This window comes from Protopterus annectens, chromosome 11.part0 (assembly GCF_019279795.1).
Source record: "Protopterus annectens isolate FY-2018-M chromosome 11.part0, PAN1.0, whole genome shotgun sequence".
Classification (NCBI taxonomy): Eukaryota; Metazoa; Chordata; order Ceratodontiformes; family Protopteridae; genus Protopterus; species Protopterus annectens.
Window position 1 is genome coordinate 980,179,861 of NC_056745.1, and position 23,149 is coordinate 980,203,009.

At 40.4% G+C, this 23,149-nt stretch overlaps 1 protein-coding gene across 1 annotated transcript in view; it reads left to right on the forward strand.

Annotated features, from left to right (window-relative positions):
• The window catches only part of SFMBT2 (Scm like with four mbt domains 2), a 2,938,510-nt gene that overhangs the window by 1,695,851 nt on the left and 1,219,510 nt on the right, over positions 1-23,149 (forward strand). The window lies entirely within an intron of this gene.

Below are 23,149 nucleotides of genomic sequence, written 5' to 3' on the forward strand. Positions count from 1 at the left end.
TAGAGTATAAATACTGAGCATGTGCGAGTCTGACTGCCATTTTGTAGTTAGCTATTGAGGTGTAAGCATGTATGTATGTAAGCTGTGTTTGTTAACTAGTTTGTTTGTGTTTAATGATGCTGCTATCCATCCTGATGTGTTTGTATATATTAAAGCATCTGACTGAATTCAACAATTGGCTAAGTTTCTTGTGTCATTCTAAGGGGATCCACTATCTCTCTGCTTGGGATGACATGATTGACAGACTTTGATGCTTTGCCAGAGATGGCCTGCATCTGTCACCCCTGGGTTTCTGGGTACTGGCTAAGGCTCTTACCACTCCTGTATTGGCTTTTTTAGGTGGTGTTCCAAAGACCAAATTACCACCGTAACAGGTATAAATAAATGCAATCTGAGGGTCATGCTGCTCAATGCTAGAAGTCTAAATCTCAAGATGCACTCGCTCGAAGCACTCCTGAAAATGGAGAACATCGACATTTGTGCTGCAACGGAGACCAAGTTTAAAGCGGCAGAAAGCACCCCTGCGCTACCAGGCTATAACTCATTCCACACCTTTCGGCCCCGAAACATGGACTGAAGCTCCAAAGGCGGTGGTGTCTCCATATTCATAAAGGATATGCGCACACCTCCAGACTAGTAGCCCAGCATAATGCATCTGAGATACTTCAGGTACAACTAACATTGGGTAAGACTGCGATCCAGGTCATAGCCTGCTATAGGTCCCCAACCATGTCCTTAGACTCTCACTCCACGTTCCTAAGCACCCTGGAATCCATCAAGGTCCAACCCAACACTCTCATACTAGGAGACTTCAACTACCCCTCCATCAACTGGGAAAACTACGCAAGCGCACCAATGCACTGGCCCAACGGTTCCTGGAATTCATCAATTCCAATGCCCTGCACCAGCTCATTCTTACCCCCACTAAGCAACATCCTTGACTTGGTTATTACTAACATGGGCAACTGCTGCTCTACACCAATAGTCAATTCCTCCCTGGTTAGACCCGACCACAATCTAATCACCATGGAAATCCACATCTCACCCACACCCCCGCAAAGGTATCCACCATGAAAAACTTCTCCAAAGCTGACTTTTGACTCCTAAAAACAGAGGTGGCTAACTTCACGGCACCCATGCCAATGGAAAATAGATGCATAACTGCCAAATCATACACCAGTGCACTGTACGAACACATACATAAATGCATGGAACTAGCAATACCCAACAGAACCAAGACGCTCTCCTCCAAAAAACGGAAGCCAGTCTAGTAGTTCCCTGCCATTAATGAACACTATGACAGAAGGAAGAAACTGTTGCAGAAAAAGGTGAAGTTCCAAGACTGGAAAATGTCCCTTATTAGCCTCAACAAAAAGTTGAGATCTCTCAACAAAACCTCCAAAGCCAGCTATGAAGGCAGAATTGTGGCAGACACTAAAAACAACCACAAAGTCTTCTTTAGTTATATCAAGAATCTCCATGGCAATACCCAGGTTTGCTCTGAGTTACTGCACAATGGTACTTCCTATACTGAGCCAACAGATATTGCCAACATACTAACTGACAGATTCAGTGCCAACTTTACCCCCCCCCCCCCCCAAGGACCAATCTCAATACTGGAAGAAAGAATGCCAGGCACCCAGGTAAAAGCTGCATTGTCTAAAGCCAAGAATACAGCTTCTGTGGGACCAGACAGTATCCCTGGCTGTGTTCTACATGAATTACAAAGTGAACTGGCACCACATCTGTGTGCTCTGTTCCCTCACAGCCTCACCTCAGGCTTTGTCCCTACTGAGTGGCGCACTGCTACAGTCATCCCTCTCCGTAAAGGAGGAGCGACTACAGACCCTGGAAATTATCGCCCCATTAGCCTGACGAGTCTGATATGCAAGGCTATGGAGCGCATCATCATGGACCTAATTAACAAGGATATAGGGAATATCCCAACTCTAGATCCAATGCAATTTGGTTTTGTGAATGGTAGATCATGCCTGCTCAACCTGGTTGACTTCTCTGAGTCAGTCACCAGAGCAGTGGATGAAGGTAAGGCAGTCCATACAGCCTACTTTGATCTGGCCAAGGCCTTTGATACCATTCCTCACTCAGGAATTATTGATAAACTCACCAAACTAGGTATCAACCCCTATATCGTTAAGTGGGTTGCAAACTGGCTCACAGATAGAACCCACAGCGTGAAAGTAGCTGACTCCAAGTCAGACTCCTGACCAGTCAAGAGTGGAAGGGATTCGGTTCTGGGTCCTCTCTTGTTTGGCATCTACTTCTCAGAAGGCCAGGCCAACACGGAGGGACTCTGGCTGGCCAAATTCATAGACAGCTGCAAGCTGGGAGCCATTATTAACTCCCCAATTTATGCAGACGTCCTATAGAAAGGCCTCACTGAGACCAATGACTGGCGTCGAAACCATGACCTTAAACTTAATGCCAAAAAATGTGTTGTCATTCCCTTTATGAAAAACCCAGTTCCCATGAATTACCACATCGATGGGAGCCCACTGAGCACTGAAGGTGATATAAGAGATCTGGAGACACAGGTTGACAGCAACCTCTCCTTCGACCACCACATTGCCACTGTGATCAGAAAGTCCTTCTGTGCGGCACATCTCATTATCAAGGGTTTTGCATCCAGGAAGAAAGAGGTAATTTCTCTCTAGTCTTCCCTCATTAGACCAATCATAGAGTATAGGTTCATAGATAGGTTCTAGGCTATCTGCCCGAGGGCATTTATAAGCCTAGCCAGAGTGTGTCAGCTTTTGCCGCCCCATTGATTTAATTAACTGATCCTCTGTCAAGCAGAGCCAATGAAGTGATTCCAGGGGTGTATTTTCTGTTACCCATCCACTCGTCAAGGTTTCTCTTGAAGAGTGTTAGTGAGGGGCTCTGCCTGATGTAATTTGGAATTTTGTTCCAAAGCATGGGGAGTCTCTGTGACAGGAATCTATCCCTCCAGCATGTTCTTTTTATTGTTGTGGCGAGGTTTAGCTCACTAGAGCACGTGGCTCGCAGTGACTTGGATTTCTTTAGGCGGAGCATGTCCATCAATTCTGAGTTGGACATGGCTTTGTAAGTCAGGCAGAGATCACCTCTGAGTAAGCGATATGCCACTGAGTACAGCCAGAGTTTTTTCAGTCGGGCTGCATAGGACATATGTTTGAGATCAGTAATCCTCTTGGTGGTCTTTCCAGCTGTTGGAAGTGTATTGTGAAGTACATCCCAAGTGGGGCATTGTACTCTATGATGGGTCTAATGAGTGATGAGTAGAGGGGCACTATAACCTCTTTATTTCTAGATGTGAACCCTTTAGTAATTAGATGGGCCACATAGAAGGATTTCCTAACTACGTTGGCAATATGTCAAAGGAGAGATTACTATCTACCTGTGTCCCCAGATCTCTTATTACCTCTTCTGTATTAAGGGGGCTGCCACCTATGTAGTAATTTGTGTGTTTTGTTTTTCCCAAATGGGATGACTATGCATTTTTTGGCATTTAGCTTGAGGCCATGACTTTGACACCAGGTGTCCGTCTCAGTAAGGCCCTTTTGGAGGATGTCCGTGTCAGCCGGAGAGTCAATTTTGGCTCCCAGTTTGCAGTCATCTGTGAACTTGGTTAGCCATAGTCCTCCTGTGTTTGCCTGTACTTCTGAGAAGTATATGCTGAACAGTAGGGGTCCCAGGACCGAGCCTTGCATGACAGCACTTGTGACTGGTTTAGAGTCGGACCTGGAGCCCGCTATTCTTACCGTGTGAGTTCTGTCTGTAAGCCAGTTGGCAACCCATCTCGTGATGTAGGGGGTTTATATTCAGGCTGGTGAGTTTTTCTGTAATACCCGAGTGGGGAATGGTGTCGAAAAAAATGAAAAGACCAATGGTTAGACCACAGCTGAAGATAAAAATGGAATAATCCACGTCAGGAAATAAATCACTTGCAGCTTCACAGTAGTGCCCTTTATAAAACCAAAAGTTGTAAATGAGATGTAGTAGTCAAGGTAGGAAACGGTTCACTTGCAGTTTCACACCACTTTATTAAACAAGAGTAAGCGCTTTCGCGATCTAAGTCAGCTGGTCGCTTCTTCAGACTCATAAAAACAGTTAAAACATTGGTATTTAAAATATGGTTCAACCAATGAAAACACATATAGAACTATGACATAGACTAATTAAAATTGCATACATCAGTACATTAATTTGCCTTATATTCTGCATAAGATGAAATAAAATATACATATAACAGACATATTTTATGTAATAATCCATATTACTTAATGTTTTAGTCGTCTGGATTTTAAAAAAGGTTTCAAGGAAACAGCATTGTTCAATCCAGGAGACCTATCTGCCTGAAGTAGTAAAATCCATCTTTGTTCGGCTTCCTCTACCTTATTCCTTATATCACCTGCCCTCTTACTTTTATTTATTATTTCTAAAACCATGAAATTAAAAATATGTTTCCTATCTTCTTCTTCCACATGTTTTGCTAAAGCACTTGTGTCTTTTTTATTTCTTATATCTCTAAGGTGTTCAAGGATACGTTCCTTTAGACACCTATTGGTTTTGCCTATATAAAAGGCATGACAGACAGTGCAGAAGCTGAAATAAACCAAATTTTGTGTTCTGCAGTCAGCATAAAAAATCTATATCAATTATAAATCCTAGTGTAGGATGTTTATATGTAGATTTATTATATAAATAGTCACATGCTGTACAATTTCTGCAAGGAGGTCAAGGTAGGCTGTGTGAACCACCTTTCCCTAGTCTATGGCCTTGGTGACTGTCTCAATGAAGTCATCCAGGTTTAGTAGGCGTGAACTGCCCTTAACAAAGCCAAACTGGGTCGGGTCAAGTGTTTGGAGGTCCCCAATGTCTTTGTGAATGAGTTCCATGATGATGTGCTCCATAGCCTTGCAGACCAGGCTAGTCAGGCTTATAGGGTGATAGTTACCAGGGTCAGTTGTGGCCCCTCCTTTGTGGAGAGGAATAACCGTTGCTGTGCACCATTCTATGGGCACGTAGCCTGTGGAGAGGCTGAGGTAGTTGGGAGGTTAGTTCGTTCTGTAGTTCGTGCAAAACGTAGCCTGGGACACCATCTGGTCCCATTGACGCTGTGTTTTTGGCTTTTGAAAGGGCTGTGCTTTTGGCTTTTGAAAGGGCTGTTTTCACCTGTGCATCTGTGATTTTTGGGACACTACACTTTTCCGGTATTGTTGTGGGCCCTTTTGGAGGTGAGAGGGGGGTGAAGTTTGCACTGAATCTGTCTGCCAGGATGTTGGCAATATCAGTAGGTTCAGTATATTTTGTGCTATTTTGCACTAGTTCAGTGCATATATGCGAGTTGCCACTTAGATTCTTAACATAGCTAAAGAAGGCTTTGTGCTTATCTTTCAAATCCTTGGCTATTTTTCTTTTGAAGTTAGCTTTGGATGATTTCATGAGGGACCGCAGTTTCTTACTGATACTGATCAGGGATGTCTTTCCTTCTTGGGATTTGCTTTTTTTCTGAACTAGTTTCCTCCTTCTATTGTATAGCCTGTTTATTGCAGGGGTTCACCAAACTGATTTCCTTCTCTTAGAGGAGTGAGTCTTGGTTTTGCTAGGGATGGTACGATCCATGCATCCTTGTAGGTGCTCATAGAGTGCATTTGTAAAGGTTTCTGCATCTTGGGCAGCATTATCCTTTAGCGTGGGGGCCGTGAAACTTACCACCTCTGTCTTAAGTAAGGTGAAGTTTGCTTTAGAAAAGTTTTTTACTGTGGTTTTCTTAGTTGTTGGTGGTGGTGGTGGGGTGTGGACATCCAGAGTGATTAGTTTATGGTCTGATCTAACCAGTGACGGGTTGACCTCTGGTGTGGAACACCTGTCATCCATGTTGGTGATGACCAATTCCAATATGTTTTCACCTCTGGTAGGGGAGTTTACCAGCTGATCCAGGACGTTGGAGTTGATGAATTCTAGGAAGCGCTGGGCCTGGGAATTTGTACTTGAGTAGTTTTCCCAGTGAATGGTAGGGTAATTGAAATCACCCAATATCAGGGTGTTTGGTAGGACCTTCATGTTTTCCAGTGTCTCCAGAAAGGTGGAGTGGTGGTCCTGGGTCATGGAGGGTGATCTGTAGCAGGCCACAATTTGCATTGCAGATTTGCCCGATGTTAGTTGCACATGGATGATCTCAGAGGTGTCATGCTGCGCCACTAACCTGGAGGTGTAGGTATCCTTGATGAATATGGATACACACCCTCCTTTTGTGTTTCAGTCCGTGTTCTGTGGTCGAAACGTGTGGTATGAGTTGTAGCCCGGTAGTGCTGGGGTGCTCTCTGGAGCCTTGAACCAGGTTTCAGTTACTGCACAGATGTCGACGTTTGCGTGCATTTTGAGATTTAAACTCCTGGCGTTGAGTAGCATAATGCCCCATTTGCCATGTACCTCACTAGACACCTGCAACAGCTGGAGAGGCCACAAAAGTACCTTACGAAGAGGATCCTAGGCCTAGGCCATAAACACATGCCCTATACAGACAGACTCAAAACACTCCAACTGTTCTCTGTCTCATGTCATCTACTAAGAGGCGATCTCTGCTTGACTTACAAAGCCATGTATGACCCAGCTCTGTCAGAATTGCTACAGCTAAAGAAATCCCAATCCCACCACACCACACACTCCAGAGACCTCAACCTCATTACTGCAATCAACAGAACATGCTGGAGGGACAGGTTCATAACCTAGAAACTGCCCATGCTCTGGAATAGACTTCCCTTACATGTCAAGCAGAGCACCTCATTAGCCCTCTTCAAGAAAAATCTTGGTGAGTGGATGGGAAATAGAAAGTTCACCCCGGGGATTACTCCAGTAACTCTACTTATTAGAGACACTGGGAACTAATAACGGACAGCAAAATGCCAGGGCACTCCTATGGGCTAGGCTTGTAAAGCCCCCAGGGCCTTAGCCTAGTACACACCTATGAATGAAACCTCAAACCTTCTTGTTACATGTATTAGAGACGAATGAGCTACATGGTGTCAGAAGTGGCATGTCTAAAAGGGCCTGAAGTCAGAACTGGCATACCGCAGGGGCATGAAGTTTAAAACGGCTTGGCGAACACAATTTAAGGCACTTATCCAGATGCTGGTGGAATATACAGCAGTGGACCATCCCAAAAATGTGCATGCTTCATAGAGCAGGTCAGAAACAAATTTCAGACATTAAAACATGCTCACCACTATTTCTTTTTCGCGTAGTATGAAACGGAGAATACTAATTTTCACATAAGCCAATATGTACAATATTGGTAAAAATATTCAAATTACTATGGAAAATGTTTGAAATAAATTTTGCATTGCGTAGAATGAATAAAATAAGGGAAAATGACTGCATTGTCACAAATGTATATATTTTTCGTATTAAGCAAATATGTCCGAATTATCAGAAGTGTATAAAATGTTTGCATGTTTGTGCAGTGTTACAGTAAAGTTATTTCACAAAGTACAGCTGTTGCAAGGCACATTTCGCAGAATACAGTCATTCAAGTATTTTGAAGAATTTATTGTGCATCTGAATATTGTTACAAGCTCACAGAAGTTTGTTCGTACATAATTGCAAAGGTCATATTTTCAGTGTGTTTGTGTATACTTTGTGAGCATAGTAGATGATTTCGAAAACCTATTGCACTTGTGTTTTGACTGTAATGTTACTGAGAACTGGAATGTGTTTAAGTACGACATTTTCGTACAGGCTGCATTTTCTGATAAAGATGAGTGTACAAAGGCATTTATTCTACTTAATTTAGTTGGGTCAGAAGCCAATGAAAGGGAATGCCCATTTGTGTATGGAACTGGTACCTATACTCGAGAGGGGGAAAATTGTCATATTGTTGTACCGGCTGAGTGAAGGGAGGACCCAGAGTGTTTAAAACGTAAATTTAGACATATGTGCAACCCCAGACAAATGTTACAATGGAAAAGCACTTAGTTTACACAAGGGATCAAACGCCTGGTGAAACTTTTGCAGCATATATAACTGACCTGAGAAATAAAGCTAAAACGTGCAGATTTGGTGACTTAAGGAATGAGGTGATAAAGGATAGATGTGTGCGGTATAAAAGATGATGCTATGAGAAAGATTTTGCTTTGTGACAGTGATTTAACTTTGAATAAGGCCATTGAGATTTGTCAGATATACGAGCTCACAGAAAAACACACAGTTGTGCTTACAAATGAGAATAGCTGTAGAAGACACAGTGATAAAGCTCATGTTGATGGCATGCAACACATTCACAGGCCTAAAGTAGATGCCCTATGCTGACCGCCTTAAAAAACTCCAGCTATACTCTGTCGCATATCGTCTACTCAGAGGCGATCTCTGCTTAACATACAAGGCCATGTCAAACCCAGAGCTGTTGGACATGCTACACTTAAAGAAATCCCAATCCCTCAGAGCCACATGCTGTAGGGATCTAAACCTTGTCATCACAATAAACAAAACATGCTGGAGGGATAGGTTCCTGACCCAGAGACTCCCCAGACTCTGGAATAGATTGCCCATACATGTCAAGCAGAGTGCCTCTTTGGCCCTCTTCAAAAGGAACCTTGACAATTGGATGGGAGAAACTAAATTCACACCGGGGATCCATCATGTTACCTTAAAAGACCACTATAATTTTGCACAGCGCATTTTTTCTACCTGTGCTGATCTTTTCAAAAACAAACTAGGCAAACTTACAGTTGTGTACTCCATGAAGTTACACACACAGGTCAATCCAGTTATCAGGCCAGCACATAAAGTTCCAATAGCCATGCAAGACAGATTTAAGGCAGAGTTGGACGAAATGGTGAGACAAGGTGTAATTTGCCCAGTGGAAACTCCAACTGAATGGGTATCTTCCATGGTGGTAGCTTCTAAGAAAACTCAGATGTCATCAGAATATGTATTGATCCACGAGATTTAAACAAAGTACTAAAAGACCTTATCATCCAATGCGCACAAAGAAGTCGCAGCCTTGATGCCAAATGCCACAATTTTTTCTGTCTTAGATGCAAAGAATTTGTTTTGGCAAATTCAGCTTGACAAAAAATCCTCGTTGCTCACTACGTTCAGTACTCCGTTTGGCAGGTACAGGTGTTTGAGAATACCATTTGGGATAAATTCTGCAAGTGAAGTCTTTCAGCATGCAATGGAGCAAATTTTTTCTGGGTATCCTTGTGCTGTTATAGTAGACGACGTACTGGTAGAAGGTCGTGATGAAGCAGAACATGACAGAAACCTCAGAAAAATTCTAGAAAGGGCACGTCTAGTGAATCATAAGCTCAATGCACAGAAATGTAATTTCAGGCTACAAGAAGTTACTTATGTTAGTCATTTATTTACGAGTACAGGCCTGCGACTAGATCCTTCAAAACAAACGTCCATTCTCAAGATGCCAGCTCCAGACAAGGTTCAAGCCCTGCAATGTTTTCTTGGCATGGTCAACTACCTAGGCAAGTTTATTCCACACTTAAGCCAACTATCAGCACCACTCAGAGAGCTGACATGTAAAGATGTACCCTGGCCCTGGTTAGAGCAACACCAAAGAGCATTTGATGTCCTGAAACAGAGAATTGCTAGTCCACCTACTCTCAGATACTATGATGTTCACAAACCATTTACACTTTCCTGTGATGCTTTGAAATTTGATCTTGGTGCAGTCATTCTACAAGAGGATCAGCCTGTTGCCTATGCATCAAGAACTCTTACCTAAACTGAGCTGCTGTATGCCCAGATCGAGAAAGAGCTTTTGGCAATTGTGCTAGCATGTTGAAAGTTCCATGATTATGTTTATGGTAGACTTTTCTGAATCGAAACAGACCACCAACCATTAGTCACAATCTTGAGAAAAACAATGCATGCAGCTCCAGACAGACTGCAGCGTATGATTCTGAAACTGCAAAAGTATAATTTCAGTCTTGTCTACAAGAAAGGAAAACTTCTTTATCTTGGTGATACATTATCCAGATCACCCAGATATACCAGTGAACAGAATGACAATCAAGGTTCTCAATCGATTGGTGATTTTGAAGTTATGTAAGGGAGAATTTTTTCTTCCCCACATCTTGAGCTGGCAAAATGCACAGCCACAGATCCAGTTTTACAAAGGCTCAACTACTTTAATAAATCAAGGATGGTCGTTAAAGCAATCTAGTTTACCTCAAGAAGTGCAACCTTATTTTCCATACAGAGATTTGATTTTGTCTGACAAAGGTATCATTGTGAAAGGTCCGAAAGTAATTGTTTAAAAGTCCTTGCAACCTGAGTATATTTCTGTCTTGCATCGTGGTTACCCAGGAACCGAATCTACCACAAGAAGGGCGAGGGAACTAATATTTTGGCCTTCTATATCACAAGACATTGAGAAAGCAGTTTCATCTTGTTCAGTATGTAATATCAACTAAAAGAACCACATCAGCTTAACCAGATTCCAGAACTAACTTGGTTAACAGTAGCCACTGATATTTTCGAGTGGAATGGTCAACATAATTTGGTGTTAGTAGACTCTTGCTCCAGTTGGTTCGAGATTTACTTCCTTCCTAGCCTGGCATGTAGTACTATCATTACTAAGATGAAGCATCATTTTGCTGTTCATGGAAGTCCGCACAAAGTTATTTCTGACAATGACATGCAGTTTATAAGGCAACAGTTCAAAAGATTTGCAGAAGAATGGGCCTTTACTCATGCCACAAATAGTCCTGAGTACCCGCAGTCAAATGGTTTGGCAGAACGCACAGTGCAAAGTGCGGAGCAGTTACTTGAGAAGTCTAAATGAGACAATAGTGATGTTTTCTTGAATTTCTTGAATTTTCAGAAATATTCCTCCTGATAAACATCTTGGTTCGCCTGCTCAGACACTTCTGTCAAGGCAAACCAGAACCACATTACCAATCAGTAGTCAGTTGTTGGTTCCATGTGTCAAGAACAACAGATCAGTAAAAGCCAATCTGTTGAAGAAATGCGTATCCCAGAAGTCCTACTCTCAGATACTATGACCAGTAAACCCGCTCAGTCCATTACAAAAAGGAGAAGTGGTAAGGATTCAAACATTCAAAGGTTATGATCGGATTGGTGTTGCGAAGAATATTGGTGAGAGCCAAAATTGTACTTTATAGAATCGGAAGGAGCAACCTTTAGGTGGAATCAGACACATTTGAGATTGGTGTCCGAGCCTATACCACAGCATATATCCTGTAAGAAAGAGTCTTTATCTCAGAGTGAGTTGTCCTGTGTTCCAATTCCAGAGGACATTCCTGTTCCTATGACAAATCCAAAAATTCCTGATACGAGTTGTGCACCACAAACTGTCCCTGTTGCTAAATCTAGTCCCAACTGTTATGTTACGAGATATGGTTGAATCTCTTAACCCGTAGCAGATATGAAGCAACTTGGACATGAACATTGCATTTTGTTTCTAATGTATATAGTAATACATGTCTGACTCTAATATTGTTTTTTCAAAGGGCAATCTTTTTAAGAGGGAGGATGTAGATCACTATGTGTGTATATACCTTTAAGAAACTATCCAAGGGCTTGCACTAGAGTGTACAGTAAACACTGAGCATGTGCGAGCGTGACTACCATTTTGTAGCTAGCTGTTGAGATGTAAGCATGCATGTATGTAAGCTCTGTTGACTAGTTCATTCGTATTTAATGATGCTGCTATCCATCTTGATGTGTTTGTATATATTAAAGCATCTGAATGAAACCCCAAGCCTTCTTTTTATACGTGTTGGAGAAGAATGAATGGCAGTAGCTCTAGCCAGATTACACATGAGAATTCTTCAGTAGATGTTAGCAACACAGTGGTCTATTCTTCACCAACTCATGTCAACACAAGTAAGAATTACTCAGGCACGCAAGAGAGATCTCAGGTGATGGATTCAATCAGATCAGTTACTACAAGGACGTCCATTCATTCTCCCTTAGCTCCACGCCATAGTCACCATGGACACTTCCCACTTGGCAAACTTGCATGTAAATGTCCTAGAGATGAAAGCAATGCTGTTAGCTTTGCAGGCCATCCAGATGCTCTCCCTTCAGGGACAATTGCTATTCAAACAGGCAATATGTCAGTAGTTTGGTACACCAACAAACAAGAAGGGACCAAATCATATCTCATGTGTTTAGACTAATGCTCACTCAAAAAAAAAAATTTCTCGTATCTTATTTTATCTTTTTAAATCATCTGTTTAAATTGCTATGTTTCTCATGTAACATTTTTATGCCTTTTGTGAATTTGTACAACTTATGGAGCTTTTCTCCCCGGGCCTCTACTGAAAATGGACATATATCCAGTTGGACTAGCCCGGTCAACAAATGTAAAATAAAATAAAATAAATAAAATAAATAGAAGCACTCAGTGCGTGGCAATGGGCAGTCTCATTCAACCACTTTCTGATACCAATGCACATTCTGGGGAAGTCCACTGTGATAGCAGACAAATTGAACAGGTATATTCTTTTACCTCACAAGTGGTCTATCAGCAAGAAAGTGCCACAAATGATCTTTTGTCAATAAGGCCAGCCTTGCTGCAGTCTTTTTGCTTCTCCCCTAAACAACAAATGCAGCAGCTACTTTCCCTTAAACCCCCGCACAGGGGGAATCACTGAGGGATGTTCTACTTCATGATTGGCCTCCCGGTCTGCTTTATGCCTCACCATCAATTCCAAAATTTCTGCAGAAAGCTGCCATGTTGAAGAACAAAGTCGCCCTCATTACACCTTACTGGCCTTAACAGGTTTAGTTCCCCTTCGTATGGCCTCATCTAATTTACCAGCCTTGGATTCTGGATCTGATTCCAGACCTCCTGTCTCACCTGACAGCATGATTCGCCCAGACATCTCAAACTTCAAGCTTATGGCCTGGTTTCTCCAATTCCGTTAATAGCCAGACAACCTATGCTGTCTTCCTATGCCCACCATATCCTTTTATCTTCCCATAAGCCCTCAGTATAAAAACTCTATTCAAGTAAATGAAAATATTTGATTACTGGGCAGAACAAAGTCATTTGGATCCGTTTTCAGCCTCCGATACATAGCATACTTAAATTCTTAGCTTTACTTTTTAAAGAAGGAGCTAGTCCCTGTACCTTTAAGTTTCGATTAGCAGCAATATCTAATTTCCATGTAGGATTTGATTGTTCTTCAGTAGCCTCTACTAAACTATGCAGAGCATTCTTGAGAAGCACTGTTCATAGGTTCATAGGTTTTTGCTAGGCTATCGGCCCTAGGGCCTATACAAGCCTAGCCATAACAATTCCCTGGATATTTCTTCCCACAATATTTACTTCCCTGGACCCCTGTCTAGCAGAGCGACTGAGGGGGTCCCCGGGGTGAATTTCTCATCTCCCATCCAGTTGTCAAGGTTCCTTTTGAAGAGGGCCAAGGAGGCACTCTGCTTGACATGTATGGGCAGTCTGTTTCAGAGTATGAGTCGTCTCTGCGTCAGGAACCTATCCCTCCAGCTTGTTTTGTTCATTGTGATGACTGTTCTTTTGAAACCCTCTTTTAAAGACCCTAAACTACCGTGAGACCTGAATTTGGTACTGCAGGTATTTAATACATTCTCCCTTTGAACCAGCAGCTAAATGTGAACTTAAATTTCTTGCTTGGAAAACTGTCTTTTTAGTAACCATTACCTCAGCTAAATCCGCGGTGGTGGTGCTGCGGTAGCATTGTCGCCTCACAGTAAGACGCTGTCCCGTTCGACTCTCAGAGCGTCTTCTGTGTGGAGACGCGTGAATGGGCGTACCTTTGTTGAAGGTTGTGCGTCAGGGCTGGCAACCCGGTACGTAAAAATCAACTGCCAATCATTAGTGGACCAGAGTTCCGCTGTGGCGACTCCTAACCGGGAAAAGCCGAAAGTCACAACAACCTCAGCTAGAAGAATTTCAGAATTTCAAGCCTTGTCTTGAAAATCTCCATACTTGATTTTTCATTAGTATAGAGTTACACTACGAACAACCGCTTCTTTCCCTCAAGGTGGTATCAGAATCCAGTATCAATCAATCCATTAATTTCCCAGTATTCTTTCCTAAATTTATAAATAAGGGTGAATGCATGTTGCATTTATTGGATGTTCACAGACAGTTACGTTTTTACTTGCCTAAAACAAAAGAAATCAGTAAAACAGACCAGTTTGTTTCCTTTGCAAGTTTGAAATTGGGTAAACCAGTTGCAAAAGTGACTTTAGCCAAATGGCTGATTGTATTTCTTTTATCTGCACCAAATTGGGTTTTGCCTTATCAAAACCTGTCAAAGCCCATTCAGCTAGATCCATGTCAACTTCTTCAGTCTTTCTATACAGAGCTTCCATGGATGACGTGCAGCAGCAACTTGGGCCAATGCTCATACCTTTATTACTTATTACAATTTAGATTTGGCCTTGAGGGGTAGAATATCACTTGGTTCAGCTGTGCTCAGGAATATCTATCCTTAGAGTCCACCCAAGATTTTAGGTGCCTGGGGACTCTGTCCCAACAGTTGAGGATAGAATGAAAATTGACAACATCAGATAAAGAAGGCTAAACTGGGCAAAGTAGTTTCAAAAGTAACCTTGGCAAGATGGCTAACTGATTGCATTGTTTTTGTGTACAAGCATAATGGTTTATCATTGCCCAGATCACCTGAAGCACACTTCGCCAGATCTATGACCACATCATCGGCCTTTTGCTCCAGAGTGTCTGTAGGTGACATCTGTTCAGCTGCTACATGGACCAGTGTTCACACCTTTGTAACTCATTACAAGTTGGAGATTTTATCTTGGAATATGGCAGCATTTCGCTCCACTGTATTCTGGAATATCCTTTGTTGAGGACTGCCCAGGGTTACTCTAGCTGGGGTCTCTGTCCCATCAGTTGAGGAATGCACAAATAAAGACATCATCAGATATTAAAGTTATGCACTCACCTTAACGCTGCTTTTGTTTGTCTGTTTTTGTCTTTCCTCAGCTTCCCAATTTCCAATCCCGTTCTTATTTGATTGTTTCCTAGTATGTCCTGAGGGTTTCTTTCCTGTCAGTCTTGCTACGTGAGCTCCAGGGCTACTGCTGCTTCTACTTCTTCCTTTGCTCTGTCTTTGGGTTATAGTTGTTTTACTCAGAGGATGATAATTGTTACTAATTCTTTATCATATTCTGGTTAGCTTAGTAGAAAACAAACTCAATCTGAGGTAACTGAAGAGGAGAAGGGGATTGTGGGTAAGGAGAGGAACTTGAGCTTAGGAGTCTAAAGTCTACGGAAGTAACTGAGGACTCATCCAACATCAGATCTTAGACCCATCAGCTGAGGAAGGAAAAAAAAAACAGACAACACAGAAGCAGAGTTATGGTGAGTACATAACTTTAATTTTTCTTCCATCGTTCACCCCCAGTTGTCCATTGATTCTGATTATCATGTTCTTGTAATGTGGCAGGTGATTCTTTTTCTGGGCTAAATGTTTTTATCTCCTCACCTGTGGCTCCTCTAAAAAACCTTGGTGTGAATCCGATTGCTCAAACTCATCCAAAGGGTCTAAAGAAGTTCTAACATTTTTACTGGCCGACATACTGTTTTTAGAACTTTCATTATACTTGGGTGTGTGACCTATATTGGCCCACTGATAGTTTACCCTTGGAAAAAGGGTAAGCCACACCAGTAACATAATGCCCTCTAATCTTTTTCCACCTTCTTCATTTTCCCCTTTGTAACCTGAGACACATGTTGCTCCAACTTGATGAAAGTTGTTTTTATGGTTCCATCGTGCATTTTTTTTTGTATCATTGTAAGCTATGGGAAGTCATAACTGATACCATGTTATCTATCAACTTTCATGCATTTTTCCCTCGATACCAAGACACTTGTTGGGTAGATTTTTGTCTAAAAAAGTTTTTTGTTATTGATTCACAGGTCTTTTGCTGCCCATCATCCATCATCCCATTTCCTGCAGGTCTTTGTTTCAGAGCTAGGAGGTGTATGCCTACAACTGTTACATACTGCCACCCAGATGGTTAAATATAAGGGCTATGCTGAACACTTAAAGATGATTTGTCTAAGGATTAGTGTCCTTTTGCCATCCGATCATGCAAAAATTACTTGAGAGGATAGTTGAATCCTTTCAGCATGTTAGGAGACAAATGCTTTGTGGAGTCATTAAATCTGCTACATATGCAGCTTTGTTGGTAAAGAAGGAAATTTCCATGGTTGCATGGCAAAGGACTTTGGTTCGATGAGAGTCAGAGATTTGCGTTATTGTATTGATTATGAGAGCAGTTATTCTTTAATTCTGAACTCTGTCTGAGTAAATCCCAACAGACTGGATTTCTCTTCATATACATGACTGTACTTGGAACACTTTCTTATTCATTGTGCATGGAGGTTAGCCGGTCTGACAGAGGGTTTGTCAGTTTTTAAGATGCTTATCAGCAGTCCTTTTTCCATGAATATCCAACTCTCTGGTGGATAGGATGACCAAGGACATCCTGATGCCACACATTCCTTCCAATATTAAACTTTTAGCAATCATCAAGGTATGTATGACTTCTCTCTACAGTACATTTATTCTGTAACCTCTTGTCAAAGATCCTGTTCCACCTTGATACTTCTGTGTTTCAAAAGCTCAGTTTTCTGTGTCAGCCTAATTTTTCATTGTATTTAATGTTTTTATTGCTGGAAACCTTATTCATGGTAGCAGTATTCATTTCATATTATTCTAATCAAGAACAGTATCTTTTTCACTGCTCAAATAAAAGTAATCTGGATAGGATGCCAATCTGTTACAGGACACACATACATACATACATGCATTTATAGCATGTTTACAATGCACACTGCCTATACATAGTTTGGACAGTTTCGGGGTAGCAAGTTCACCTCTGGCATTTCACTGGGATGTGGGAGGAAAGTGCCGCACCTGGCAAAATCGATGTGGACAAAAAGAGAACATGTATACTTCACACAGAAGGCATCCAAGCCAGGAACTGAACTGGAAAAGCCAGGTACTGTGGTACAAGAATGTTAACCACTGTACTAGAAAGAAATAAAGACATTAGAAAGTAGTAGTGTTTGTTTCTTTCTGCTGGAGGGTGCAGAGTATAAAAAGTTAATAAATACCATACCAGCCAGATGGCATTCCAACTGCATTGTATTTTATTATGCTAAAATATGTCACAACTTTGCAAGGATATTGTAAAGCACAATCCAGCACGGTTGCCTGTTCATCCACTGCTGTCTCCAATGCATCCTTGCATGACAGTCGTTCAGCCACATTTTGGATATAATTTTCAGGTGTAGTTCTGTCTTTGGGCTGTGTTCATCAAGTGCATATTCCCATAGGGCAGCCACCTAAGAGGATTGAGATGGGGATTTTGTCCCTTTTTGCAGCCATATTTCTTTCATTTCAGGTACAGAAGTTAGTAGTATTGAATTTTATGAGAACAGCTACACTGCAGGAAGAATCCTTCCCTCCATCTTTTTATTTTTTCCTGTGTTGTGTCTTTCATGTTTCACATCAGTAGTCTTCTAAATAAATAGAACATTTGTTGGAGTAATGAAAAAGGCTGGCAGCTTGGGAAGCTTTTGTGTGCCGAGTGATCCTACCCACAGTGTTAGTCTTAAAATTTTCCCTGTAGAAGAAATTATTCGTATGAATCCAGCATTGTAATAAGTGCCAATAACTTTTGTTTACGGCAATTTGTATGCACATATCAACTTTGACTATGCGAATGACTAGCATGTGTGGAAAGTATCAACAAATAAAATTGGCCTCTAAACATATTCAGAAGCTCAGTGTTTGCTGATTTTGTCAAAATGTTGAATTCTGCTTTAAAATAGTGTTGTTTTGAATATGCAGATATCCAGACATGAGAAGCCTAAGATAGACAACCTAGTGAGAAAATGCTGCTTAGAAGACATGCAGTAGTAAAGAAAAACAAATTCAAAAGAGCAACTTAGTCTAGCAATGTCTTTTGGCTTCTTCTTTTAGGGGTCGCCACAATGGATCACCAATCTGCAGATTAATTGGCAGTGGTGTTTTTACGGTGCTGAGTTGCCAGCCTGGCACCCAACCTTCACAGAAGGCCCACGCGCACACACACACACACATTTACCTGCATGCTTTTAAAACTCACTCGCCTGCAGGGAGGACATGCAACTTAGTCTAAAACTTCTAAAACTTAACTCGCCTGTAATAGTACATCCAAATCTAGGGTATGCCTTAAAGGTGTGTTGCATTTTCATAAGTTGTGTAGAATATGGGGCAGAGGTATAAGGGAGCATTTTTGTAAGGAAAAAATACTAAGTCTTAGAGCTACTCCAGGACCACACATTGGGAGGGGATGTAACCAAAATTGATTCTAGAAATACAAAGAAAAATGAAAAGGAAAAAAAAAGACATTCTCTGTTGCAGTAAAACATTTGACTTAATCTAAGAGTGAGACAGCGAAAAGTATGCAAGCTGATTAACTGCATGAACTAATGCTGTTACATTTACTGCTGAGAGCTGTACATGCAGTGTCCCTGTATCACTTAGTATAACGATCCTTTGCAACAGTTCAAATGGAAAAGGTTTTGCCATGAATGAATGTGGAATTGTGTTTAACTTTGCCAGGAATGAACATCGAATTTGGGGAGCACGTACAGTATAGTGGAAATAAATGACAAGGGTTGAACTGATTCCTGAAAACTTCCCAGGAAAAGGAAAATCTCAGAAACTGTCAACATACTTTGAGAATGAACAGAATACTTGTGATAAATGCATGCACAGTATGCTTCTGAACTACATCTTCTGATCAGAGGATATGCTAGTAAGGTTGTAGTTTTAAGACACCATAGTGGAGAGAATGCTGAACAGCTGTAATACCTGATCAAGGAATGTGTACAGAATTAAGTGATAGATGCAAAGAAATGTTTAGAAATGCAATAATGCAACATAGGAATGAAGTGACATTTTTTAAATCAGTTGTGTGAAATTAGAGGTACCTTTGTAATCATCAGTATTTGAAACAAAACTGAGGAAATTAGAAGCATTGGTGCTGTGGTGATCCAGCGGTTAGCGTTGTCATCTCACAGCAAGAAGTTCTCCCGTTCGATTCTTGGCTGGAGCACCTTCTGTGTGGAGTCTGTATGTCCTCCCCATGGTTGAGTGACGTTAAAGACATGCAGGTAGGTGCTTGCATGAATGGGCGTGCCTTCTTTGAAGGTTGGGTGTTGGGCTGGCAACTCGGCACTGTAAAAATCCACTGCCAGTCATTAGCGGATGGGAGTTCCGCTGTGGCGATCCCTAACAGGGAAAAGCCAAAAGACTTTTTTAAGAAGCATTGGTTAATGAAACAACCACCCTGTATCACAAAGACGTGAAGTTTTTATTTAACTGTATTCCTGAGTGTCAAGTGAGAAACCCCGTCTTTAAAATAAAAGAAGCTGATTGAAGTAAATGTACATTTCCTTCCTCTTCCCTTCTGTTAATAAGCTGTGGCCATGTGAGAAGAACTGCACAAGTCTTTTTGTAAAGTTAATTCTGCTATCCATGGTTCTCATATGTAGCTTTTACAGTGCTTCCTTGATGTAAGATGAAGGAAATGATTAATTGAAAAAAACATTGAGAACATTGAGAGATATTAAAAATATAGAGCAGTATCACACTTTTCTAAAACTCATCTAAATAAGCATTTTTGCAGGGGTCAGACTTGTCCCTACAGTCCCTTAACTTATACATACTAACTCCATGGGCACACAATGGTAGGGAAAGGTGAAACTCCCTTTGTAATCTCACACAAACAGTGATATTACAAAGGCTAAATATTGAATCTTCAGTCATGAGCAGTTGAGTTCATCCACCTACAGTCTAACTAGTTGGTCCTTGATAACCTGTAGAGAATCCTCTTCCAGTGAGAATAAATTTCTTGGTGATTGCACTTGGAGCATTGGAGATTTTCTGTAGCATCTTGCCATTAAGCCAGTCTGGTAGTCTCAACCAGACAACCTCTTGCTGGGTTTCTAATTTTACTTATCAGGTATGAAGAAAATCATCCCAGCTGTTGCCTCCTATTGTAGGTTAGAGCCACATTATAAACATCATGCGATTAAAGGTTTATGAAATTTGTGAGGCTGATGTCATCATGTCAGTATAATTTCGGGCACACACACTTCATAATTTACAGAGTCAAATCTAGCTGTATTTTATGTGATGCCTTGGAGAGGCTCTTAAATGTAGATCTGGACATTCGGTTAGGGTAAAATAGGGCCACCATATCTGTTCAGCAAGACTGAACTTCCACTCCTTATGTAAAGGGTTCCTCTGTAACTTACATACCCCTCCTCCCGTTATATCTCTTAGATACCACTATGATTTTTCAAATCTTTTTTATAGTGGCATTTTAAGCATGGCATAATGTTATAGCCCTTCCTTATTAACACTTTACTTACAGCAGTTCTCATCTGAATCCTTCCAGTTTGTTTAAACATCAGCTTACCTTGTATTCATTCTGTGCAATTTAGTCCTTGCATATTTTCAGCTGGGTTGCTAATGTTCCTAAGCTCATTCCTGTAGTGTTAAAAAATAGTCCTCTGATTGTGGCTTAATTAAATGAACTAGACTTACTAGATTTTTTTTCACTTACGTCAGTAGATTAAATAAACTTATACTTCATATGACACAGTTTATTTTCATACTTTGATATATTTGCCCTAGCAAGCACTTTTTTATCCCTCACATCTTAAAAAGACATACCTCTTTAACTTGGGTATGGCTAATCGAGTTCTGCATTAAAAAGACTGTACACAAATAAATATTTTATGTAGGCCAGAACAACTTATTGCAGGTATGATTCAAACTGGTTTCTAGACAAATGAATCACACAAGCTGAAAATATTAAAAATAAAATAAAAGAAAAAGATAAACGCTCATTTTTGTATGAGTACAGCAGCAGTCCTAGAAATTATCTGTGTACTTTCCTGAATACATTGTTGAAACTCAGTGCTGTCATACCAACTCCAAAATGAATATTTGTGTGCATGTTATATATAGTTAAAAAAATCTTCATTTGATTTCTCAACAGGAGGGCACTTTGCCATCTCTAGTAATGAAGGTAAGCAGTACTGCAAGCTTCTAAAGCCCAGTAGACAGTGACACCTCAAATAGGAGATATTAGACTGAGGTCCTATCTGCTCGAGTTTGTGGTAGCTCAAATGGATGTAAAAGATCACATGGCACTTATCAAAAAGAGTAGGGGTGTTTTGTTTAAATCAGTGTTTACATAGTTGCATATTTGTATCATTTATTAATACAGAAATGCATCAAAAAATAAACATACATACATACAAATGATTAACTATGCAAAGAAAATAAAGAAAATCATACCTGCTCTTTTCTCCATAACCAAAACATAATCTTCATTACAATAACATTCATTTCCTGTTTTTATTATACAGTAGTTACTCACTTCTGGCTTTCTGAATAAAAATCTCTGCTCTATCTACCTTTTCCTTTTCTAGCTTTTATAAATTCACTCCTGCCACCTTTATTTTATTTATTTATTTTTACATATTTTCATTATGCCATTCCAAAACCTGTTTGCTCTACGACAATATGTAAATAAAAGTATTTAGTAATCTCCTGTTCTCCACAAGCATATTACAGTGTATTTCGTCTTGCTGCTTATACTTCATTAAATTTTAAAAGGCGGTTAATTTAATAGATCCCTCCATAAAAAAGTTTGCATTCTCTCACCTTTCCTTGTCTTCTGCTCCTCTTTATGTTTTTCTTATACTTTTTGATAAACTTTCCAATGGCTCTATGTAAAAAATCATTTCCATCATTTTCTCATGCCAGTTTTTACTTTGATGTATTACTGTCCCTCTACGTATTTTCAGTAAGGCACATTATTTTTTTACAGTACTTGTCCATTTCCTATTCTATATGAACTACCTTCCTCTTCGAAGTACCCATCATTTACCAAGAAGCTTTGCACCATAACCAAAACAATTTACAGAAAAACTTTCCTTTTCTTTTCCTATTTTTAAATCCCAAGACAAATGCAATGAAGATACGCATACAACTGGGTAAACCAGTCCTAAATGCTGCTTCTCTTTCATATTATGTAGAACTCCATTTTTTATAGGGTTCTACCAGGAACCCCATAGCACCCTCAAAACAAACTACATCAACCCCTTTTACATATTTCCATGAAAACTTTAAATCTTACCTAAATATGCTAATTTGTCTGAAATCACCGAGTGAGTCAAATGACCCTTCTTTTGATAAGTTATCTTAAAAAACTTAAATTTTTTTAACACCTTTATTGAATTACCACATAAGACACAAGCAAACATACATTTATATAAAAGAAAACAAACCATGTTAACATGTTCACAGTCACAAACATTATACTTCACGTATTCTTTTTTGCAATTGTCATCAGTCCAACGCCTTCCCTTAAACCTCACTCTTCCTCGAAAACATTATTCTGCATATAAACATTCCCACAGTTTCCATTTTTTATGTAATTTGCTCTAACTGTTTTCTAAAGATCCCACTTCCAATTTTTTTTTATCTCTGTTGCAGTATTCACATATTGAAATATATTGTTATTTAAATATAATTGGCTAGACTTTGATTTCCATTTTCTGGTAATTGTTTTTTTAACATCCACCAGGCTTAAACTTAATAGAACCTTACTGTCTAGGCATTTCAGATTCTGTATCTCCGCTCAAAAAAATAGTTTTCTTAGTTACACCCATTTGCTCACTCAATATTTTTGGCAGTGTACTCTGTAGGAAATGTTTAAATGTCATCTCATTACACTGACAAACCATATGTTCCCAGTTACCTCAAAAGCCATCCATATTTTGACTGTTTCTTGTATTTTCTTCAGTTTCGCTTCCCACTGCCTATAAACAACTTCTGTACTTACATGCTCAACACCCTTTCTAGTAAAATAAATGCCCACATCTTCACAGTAGCTGTATAACTTTTACATTTCTCTTTACTTAACACTAATCCTACCTTCGCAAAAACTTTTCTGATGTCTTCACAGCCTGTTGGCAGCAGTTACCAAATAATCTGTGCACTCTGGCATTGAGGATAACAGCACCACATCCCTGTAACTTGCTCTAACACAATCTAGCTCTGCACATACCTGCATCTTA